Below are 8,811 nucleotides of genomic sequence, written 5' to 3'. Positions count from 1 at the left end.
GTTTGTATGTGTTCAGGCACATGTGTGGGAATCAGTACATATGGAGGCAGGAGACTGATGATGAGACTCATCCTTGCTCACTTTTCCACCTTATTGGTGAAGTAGAGTCTCTCAGTCAACCCAGAGCTCACCCACATGGCCAACCAGGTTACTGCTCTCCCTCACCAGCTTGCAGCTTCGTCCTTCCCAGGATGGACCTGTGCTTTAACCACGCCGTCTCCCACGCCATCTCCCCAGCATCCACATCCAGCTGTCTTTCCTGTGCTTTATGATCCCGACGCTGGGACTCAGGCAGCAACACATATGTATTGCCAGCTGCTTCTGCGAGGCTTTCCAAAAACAGAGCCGTTGCAGGAGACAGGAAGGAAGAGATTTCCCTCTGTCTTCCGTTTCCTGTGGTGATGAAGTATCCAGACAAAAGCAACCTAACGGAGAAAGGGTTTATTTAGCTCACAATTTCAAGTTTACTAGAGCAGGGAAGTCAAGGCAGCAGGAACTTGACGCCCCTGAGTCACAGTTCAGAGTGTGGAGAATGAATACACAGCTGCCTACCAGCATCCGCTGGCTCTCTTGCTTTCCATCTGTCCAGAGTCCAGTCCGTGCAATGCTACTGTCCATCTCAATTAACCCGGTCCAGATACCCACTCCCCAGACACGCCCACAGGCCTACCTGAGCCAGAGAACATCCCACTGAGGCTTTCTTCCAGGTGGTTCTAGACCAGTGGTTCTCAACCTTCCTAATGCTGTGGTCACCCCAACCATTAAATTATTTTCGTTGCTACTTTCACAACTGTAATTTTGCTACTCTTATGAATCGTAATGTAAATATCTGATGTGTGACCCCTGAAGGGGGTCATGACCCATGGGTTGAGATCCGCTGTTTTCCTAGATTATGTCGAGTCAACAGTTAAAACCAACAACCACACATTTCTTGTTTGTTTCCTGTTCCTCTGAGCATCATCCCAGTCTCTGTCATGGTCACTTCTAGAAGCAGCAGCTGGGGCCAGATGACAATTTGTTCTACCCCCTCAGAACCTCCTCCGTCACCCAGTCCAGCAACAAACCTCCTTCCAGTTAGAGGTCTGAGCAGTTTAGCTCTGCAGAGTCCTTCCTCCAAACCGCGACGTTTTTTATAAGGTCGGCTTTGCTGTTCGCTTCAGCTTCCGACAATTGCAACTACAAGTCACACTGTGTTTTCCAGTTTCCAGTTAACAATTCCACACTCACAATCTCAGAAATTCATCAAAGATTCTGCCCCCTGGCTAGATTTCAAGCGATATAGTTTGATATAATCTCATACAATCCTGGCACAATTTACTAAGGTAGACAGAAAACCGAGATGAAACGGATTAAATAATTAGCCCCGAACACACAGCTATTTGGTGGGAAAATGAAGACTCAACCCAGTTCACTTTATCAGAAGTGTAGCCCCGAGATATGGCCCACTTTTTAGTGGGTCCACTTTGCCTCCTTCAAAACTCATGCTCAAGAGCCACATAATCAAGTTATAAACAAAAGCCAGCACACACACACACCCACACACACCCCTAAAATGTTTTCTGACTCTGTGCTGAGCAGCATTCATAGCTGTCCTGGGTTACATGTGGTCTGTGGATGGCAGGCTACTGTCTTAGTTAAGGTTTACTGTTGCTGTGAAGAGACACCATGGCCACGGCAACTCTTACAAAGGACATGTTTAATTGTGGTGGCTTGCTTACAGTTACAGAGGTTCAGTCCATCATGGCGGGGAGCATGACGGCATGTGGACAGGCATGGTGCTGGAGAAATAACCAAGTGTCCTACATCTTGCAGGCAACAGGAAGTCGACTGACTCACTGGGTGGTATCCCGACTGTATGAAACCTCAAAGCCTGCTCCCACAGTGACACGCTTCCTTCAACAAGGCCATACCCACTCCAACAAAGCCACACCTCCTAATAGTGCCACTCCTTATGGGGTTATGAGAGCCAATTACATTCAAACTACCACGGCATCTAAACTCCAGTTGCCTTTCTACAATGCCTGAACTAAATATATGTGGTGCTTCAACATGAAACTGTATACGCAATTTCCAAATTCTTTCATTTTTATTGCTTTAATCTATTACCTCAAAATACATGCCACACCACACTACCACAACAAGGCCTGTGAGCTATGGGTTTGAGACTGAGGTAAGTTTAGGAATTACCATATACTCTACTTAGGAGAAGAGTCACAGTGGGCATTAGTCAAACAAAGGCTTGGAAAATCTTGTAGTAAAATCTAATATGGCGGGGGGCAGTCTCTCATAAACTTTCTGATAGGGGAACACCTCAAGAACGGTCTGCCCTAGTTTGGATGTTGAACATCCAAAGTTCCATTGGTGAAAGCTTGTTCCCCAATGCAGCACCACTAGAGTTATGAAACCTTTAAAAGGTGGGACCTACAGGTGGGAGGGATGGCTCAGTGGTTAAAGCAGTTGACTTCTAAGCATGAGGGCCTGAGTTCAAATCCCCAGCATCGCTCTTATTGCCTGATGGGTGTGGCAGCCTGTCTTGGAAGGCAAAGACAGGGTTGAAGGAGTATCCAACCAGCCAGACTAGCTATACTGGAAGCTCTGGGTGGACAAATTGGAAATCAATGGAGGAAGACTCTGATATCAGCCTCAGGCTTCCACATGGACCTGTGCACACAGACACATATAAATATTCATGTATACATGCATACATATCACATACAAACATGAACTGGAAAAGAGCAGATTTAAAAATTTTGTTTTCTTTAAAGAAAACAAAAAGGTGAGCCCCAATGAGAAGTCTTCAGATCATTTGAGTTGAGGTGCTCTTGATGAGACAGTAGAACTCCAGACTCTTTTCCTTCCTGGCCAAGAGATGACGGGCTTTGTTCTGTTTTGTGCTTCCCTGTGAGGCACTCACCACAATCTGAAAGCAGTGGACGGGGCCCATCACTCATGAGCAGAGCCCTCTGAAACTGTGAGCCAAGGCAAACCTTTGCTCTTTGTAAGTTCATTGTGTCACATTTTTATAATAACAGAAATCTATAAGAAGGATTGATCACCATTTGATCTAAGGAATCCTGGGTAACAGTAGTGTCTGCTTAGGGAAAAGCTGTGCCTGTCAGCAACTGTTCCTGTCATACAGAGGTTGCCATTGACTCTGATCCTTGGGGTCTCCAATTATAGCTTTAAGTTTCTTCTTCTTTGCATGTCAACCACCTGAAACTATGGGCACATTTCAATTATACTTTCAGGAGAAAAAGATTCAGTCAATTCTTTCTCTTGGTCTTGCCATACAGAAAATTATATTGCCGTAAAGCAAATCCCTGACAGGCATGTTATTTGCAACCCTCACACCTCAGTCTCTTGAGGGCTGGGATTATAGGTGTGCCCCACCATGCCTGGTCACATACAGGTAAGTCTTGGCTCATGTCAGAAGAAGGAACTGAAGACTTCTAGTAGGAGCAATTTCTACTTCTTTCCTTGTCAATCTGAGAGCAAGTTCTCCTTCCCACCCCTTAGATCCTGACCCACATAGATCCTGTAAATAGGATTTGCAGTGCTTACAGTTAACCTTCTGACTGCATTTGATAGTTTATGACACATTATGAGATGTTCTGCTGTAAAAATTATAATTAATGCTTCACACATTTGTTTATTTTTAAGAGGTGTGAATCCATCTGCATTTGTGTTGGAGGTTGTGCCTCATTTGCTTATATTTTTCCCAAATTTGGTTAACTTTATCAGTTAATTGGTTTGAGTTATATTGTTTACAAATCTGTCAAGAAGACAGTGTATCTAAGTGTTTGAAAAAAATAGAGTTTGGTAGGCCTTCTTATCAGACTCTATTCTAGGGAAAGTTGTTCAAAATTTTTCTTCATGGGGTAGATAGACAAGCCTTGCATATTGAGTGCCTGCTGTCTGCACCTCTCTCTGAGCCAGGGGTTGGAGATGGTAGCAAGGAAGGAATGAGGTGCTGACACATGTTACAACACGGATGACTTTGTGCTAAACCAGCCGTAAAAGACCAATATTGTACCATTCACTTGTATGAGTGTTCAAGTTCATATGGGTGGAAAGCAGAACGGTGGCTGCCAGGATCTGAGGAGGGGAGTGGTACAGAGTGGGTGTAGAACTTCCACTTTGGATGAGGAAAAGCTGCACAATACTGTATGTAAATGGACTTCATGCCTTCAGATTCATACTCAAGAAATGTTAAAACAAAACAAAATAAACAACAAAACAAAACAACAACAACAAAAAAGGCCAGGCAGTGGTGGTGCATGCCTTTAATCCCAGCACTCAGGAGGTAGAGGCAGATGGATTTCTGTGAGTTCTTGGCCAGCCTGGTCTAAAGAGAGAGATCCTGGACAGCCAGGACTACACAGAGAAACCCTGTTGTAATTTTTTTTTTTTTTTTTTTACTTTTTGTTCTTTGGGGGCCTGCCACCCAGCTCCCAAATAAATACACAGAAACTTATTCTTTCCTATGAATGCTCGGCCTTAGCTTGGCTTATTTCTAGCCAGCTTTTCTTAAATTATCCCATTTACCTTTTGTCTCTGGGCTTTTACCTTTCTCTATTCTATATTCCTTTCTTTCCTTCTTACTCCATAGCTGGCTGTGTGACTGTGTGGCTGGCCCCTGGCATCCTCTCTCCTCCTTTTCTTGATCTTCCATCTCCTTCCTTTACTCTTCCTATTTATTCTCTCTTCCTGCCAGCCCCACCTATCCTTTCTCCTGCCTAGCTATTGGCCGTTCAGCTGCTTATTAGACCAATCAGGTATTTTAAGCAGGCAAAGTAACACAGCTTCACAGAGTTAAACAAATGCAACATAAAAGAATGCAACACATCTTTGCATCATTAAACAAATCCACAGCATAAATGAATGTAACACACCTTCAGCTAATATTCCACAACACCCTGTCTTGAAAAACAAAACAAAACAAAAAAAACAAATGTTAAAGGAGGGCACATATTTTAGCATAATAAAAAGGCTGGGATTTTTTTTTCCCGTATTGAGTTGATGATCACCCAACCCACATCCTACTTTGATACCCCAGGCGTAATCATAGCTGCTCACACTGGCTTCAAGGAGTCTTTCATCTGGAGGAAATCTCAAGCTGAGAAACTGAAGAAGATTGGAAACTACTCTGTGCTAAGAACTTTCATAAACAACGTAAGCAGGGGCTGGGTGTGGTATGTGCCTTTAATCCTGGCACTGGGAAGACAGAAGATAACAGATCTCTGTGAGTTTGAAACCAGCCTAGTCTATATAGCAGTTCCAGGCCAGCCCTGCAGGGCTACATAGTGAGATCTTGTCTTAGAAAAAAAAAAAAAAAAAGGATGTAAGCAGATTCCTAGAGACGCCCCAGCCAATGTCCCCCAAGGACTGATTTGGGTTGGAATCAAAAGGCCATGATCCATTGGTGTAAAAATGTGCAAGTGATTCAGGAAATGGCTTCAGGCACTCACTCTATTGCTCTGGCCTAACAGAACACTGGCTTTTCAGTGGAATGCCCACCTTGACTAAGACTGAGATATTCTGAGCTCAGGTTAGCCCAAGCCCCTGGACCTTACCTACCCTCCTTTTATTGATTCCGTCTTAGCAGAGCTGGCTTCTGATTTGGCCTGCCTACATCTGTCTATCAGCAGTTTCTTGAATCCCTTGGCAGGCCCTGGCACCCTGATCAAAGGGTGAAAAGCCTGTGAAATCGACCTAAATTGGATACCAGCCAAATCACGCACTCTAATGTACGTGGAAGAAGGAAATTTACTATTTATCAAGTATCCATTAAGTCCCAAGTACTGCACCAGTTCTCAGACCTCTTAACAAGCTTAGGAGAACAAGCATTACTACTACTACTACTACTACTACTACTACTACTACTACTACTACTACTATTATTGACAGACTTATAGCACAGGCTGGCCATAAACTCGAGAACTCAAAAATTTGCTATATATCTGAAGGTGACATCGAATTCCTGATTTGGGGCCTTTACTTTACAAGTGTTGGAATTAAAGTCATGGACCACCCTTCCTGGCTTATGTAGTGCAGAGAATTGAACCCAGAGCTTTGTGCACACTAGGGAAGCACTCTTCCAACTAAGTTATATCCCCAGCTCACAATTATTTCTAATTATACACATGCATACTTACTTTTTTTTTCTTTTTTGAGTTTCACTATGCAGGTCTGACTGGCTTGGAACTTACTCTGTTGACCAGGCTGGCCTCAAACTTGCAGAGATCTGCCTGCCTCTGCTTCCAGAGCACAGAGATAAAAGGAATGTGCTGACATGCCCAGCCACACACATTTTTCCCTCTGTGTATATGGTATATGCCTGTGTGTGCACATCTGTGTGGAGGTCAGAGGTCAATGTTGGGTATCTTCCTCTGTTCATTTCCACTTTAGTTTTTTTCTTTTTTTTTTTTTCTTTTTCCCCAGAGTCTCTTATTGAACCTAAAGCTCACAGTGGGCAAGGCTGGCTGGCCAGGGATACCCACTGGGATCCTCCTGTTTCTGCCTTCAGAATCCTCAGCACTGAGATTACAAACACACACCTTTGCACCCAGTTCTTCAACATGGTGCTAGAGATCTGAAGTTAGGTCTTGCTTTGTCTGCTGAGCCACCTCCCTGGACCTTTAACAATACTTTTCGAGGATAGTGTGGGTACTTATTAATGTGTGGGTGTGTGCATTTATGCATGTGGGTGTGCCTCTGTGTGTAGACCGGAGGGTGATGTAAGGTATCTTTTCTCCATCACTTCCATCTTTATTTCTTGAGACAAACATCATGCCCCTCCCCCTCACCTCAGCATGACATTCCTTAACAGATGCAGAGATGTTCTCTATAGCCACAGTGCCATGGTCACAGTCAATGACACCAAGAACAGTGTCTTAACGGAGCTAGTTCTCAACCTATGCTCAGAATTTCCCACTTGCCCCCAAAATGTCTTTTGTAGCTATTTTTGCAAATCTGAATGCAACAAAAGAGCACACGGTGCCCGTGGTTGCTATGAGCCTTTTGTCTCTTTTAATTTATTATTCCTGCAGGTCAACTATCTTGGAGCCTGTCCCTGTTTATGGAGTTCTCTGATTTTTCTTCTTACAGTTGCATCCAGCATGAAAACAAACACACAAAAATACAGTACTCTGTATCACGCTTCTCCCTCCAGTCCACACACATATAATTGCACACATATTTCTGATGGAGAGAGACACACATTTGCTTGTTCCTCTCAATCCATTCACCCTATTTCAAGCAATGATAATTAATGATAGCATTTTAAGAAATGTAGATATACTGAGGCATTTATTAGTCATAATGACAATGAGACTGATTATTACCAATAAAAACGAGGCTCAGGTTAGGAAGTGACTCCTATGAAGCCACCAGGCTAGTAAGTGATGGGGCTGGGATCCAAGGTAGGATTCCCAGTCTAGAGCTGATGTTCTCTCTTTCTCAATTTTTTTATTATCTTACAGAAATTTAATTCTCATTATAGTATAAACCTATAGTATAGGTTTGAAAGAAAATGGCCCCCAAAGGGAGTGGCACTATTAGGAGGTGTGGCCTTGGGGAGTAGGTGTGGTCTCGTTGAAGGAAGTGTGTCACTGTTGGGGAGGGCTTTAAGGTCTCTTTTGCTCAAACTTCACTCAGTAAGACCACTTCCTGTTGCCTTCTGTTCAAGATGTAGCCAGCACCACGACTGCCTGCACACCACCATGCTCCCCACCATGATGATAATGGACTGAACCTCTGGAACTGTAAGCAAGCCACCCCAATTAAATATTTTTCTTTATAAGAGTTGCTGTGGTCACGGTGTCTCTTCACAGCAGTAGAAACCCGTACAAGACAGCACTTTTCAAGAATTTGTTTTGGTTGGTTTTTTTTTTCCCCTTTTCTTCCCCTCCTGCCTCCCTCAGACTCCCCTCCATCCCAGCTCCTTTCCACTGTTATGGTACAAGTGACAGTTTGTGTCTTTCTGAGACTAGTTCACCTGACTTACTATGATCCTTTCCAGTTCCAGCAATTATGTCTGTAGATTTCATGGCTTCATTTTTCTTAATCACTAAATAAAATTCCCTTGTGCATATATGTCCTGCTTCGCTTATCTAGCCATCAGCGGAGCGACAGCTAGGCTGGCTCCATCCCCTGCTATTATCAACAGGACAGCAGCACACGTGGTTTGTGTGGGCATCTCGGTGATAGGATGCAGTCTTTAGGGATAGGCTCAGGAGTGGTGTAGCGGGGTCACATGGTAGTTATTTTCTCCACTTTGAAAGACTTCCAGTTCAATTTCCATAGTGGTTAATAGTTAATACCCTACCAACACTGCATAAAAGTTCCTCTTACTCCGATGCCTCTCCGGGCAGTACTTGTCAGTTTTCTTGATCACAGCTTGGGGTGACATAGACTCTCAAAGTGGTTTTGAATTTTCCTGACACAAATGGTAGAACATTTTCTTTAAAAATCTGCAACAACACCAGACAGTAGTGGTGCTCACCTTTAGTCTCAGCCCTTGAGAGGCAGAGGCAGGAGGATTTCTGTGAGTTTGAGGCCCGCCCGGTCTACAGAGCGAGTTCCTAGACAGCCAGGGCTACACAGAGAAACCCTATCTTGAACCCCCCCAAAAGTTCAATATCCTTTATCCATTTGAGATGACTTTTTTTTTTTCTCAATTCAGGGTTTCTCTGTGTAGTTTTTGGTGCATGCACCACCACCACCCAGCTGAGATGACTTTTTAAAATTAATTTATTTTTATTTTATGTGCATTGGTGTTTTGCCTGAATGTATGTCTGTGTGAAGGTATTG

General features: G+C 43.7%; 2 protein-coding genes across 2 annotated transcripts in view; both read left to right on the top strand.

Moving 5' to 3' along the window:
• Positions 1 to 8,094, top strand: part of Cgrrf1 (cell growth regulator with ring finger domain 1) — a 41,417-nt gene extending 33,323 nt beyond the window's left edge. The window contains exon 7 of the transcript XR_008217105.1: positions 5,057 to 8,094. The gene's annotated coding sequence lies outside the window, so the exon portion shown is untranslated. The remainder of the gene's footprint in view (positions 1 to 5,056) is intronic.
• Positions 1 to 8,811, top strand: part of Samd4a (sterile alpha motif domain containing 4A) — a 250,240-nt gene that overhangs the window by 12,699 nt on the left and 228,730 nt on the right. The window lies entirely within an intron of this gene.

The sequence above is a fragment of the Peromyscus californicus genome, unplaced genomic scaffold (genome assembly GCF_007827085.1).
Source record: "Peromyscus californicus insignis strain IS unplaced genomic scaffold, ASM782708v3 Scaffold_12__1_contigs__length_115047231, whole genome shotgun sequence".
Taxonomy (NCBI): Eukaryota; Metazoa; Chordata; class Mammalia; order Rodentia; family Cricetidae; genus Peromyscus; species Peromyscus californicus.
Note: the sequence above shows the minus strand (reverse complement) of the source record. Positions and strands in the feature narration are given on the sequence as shown.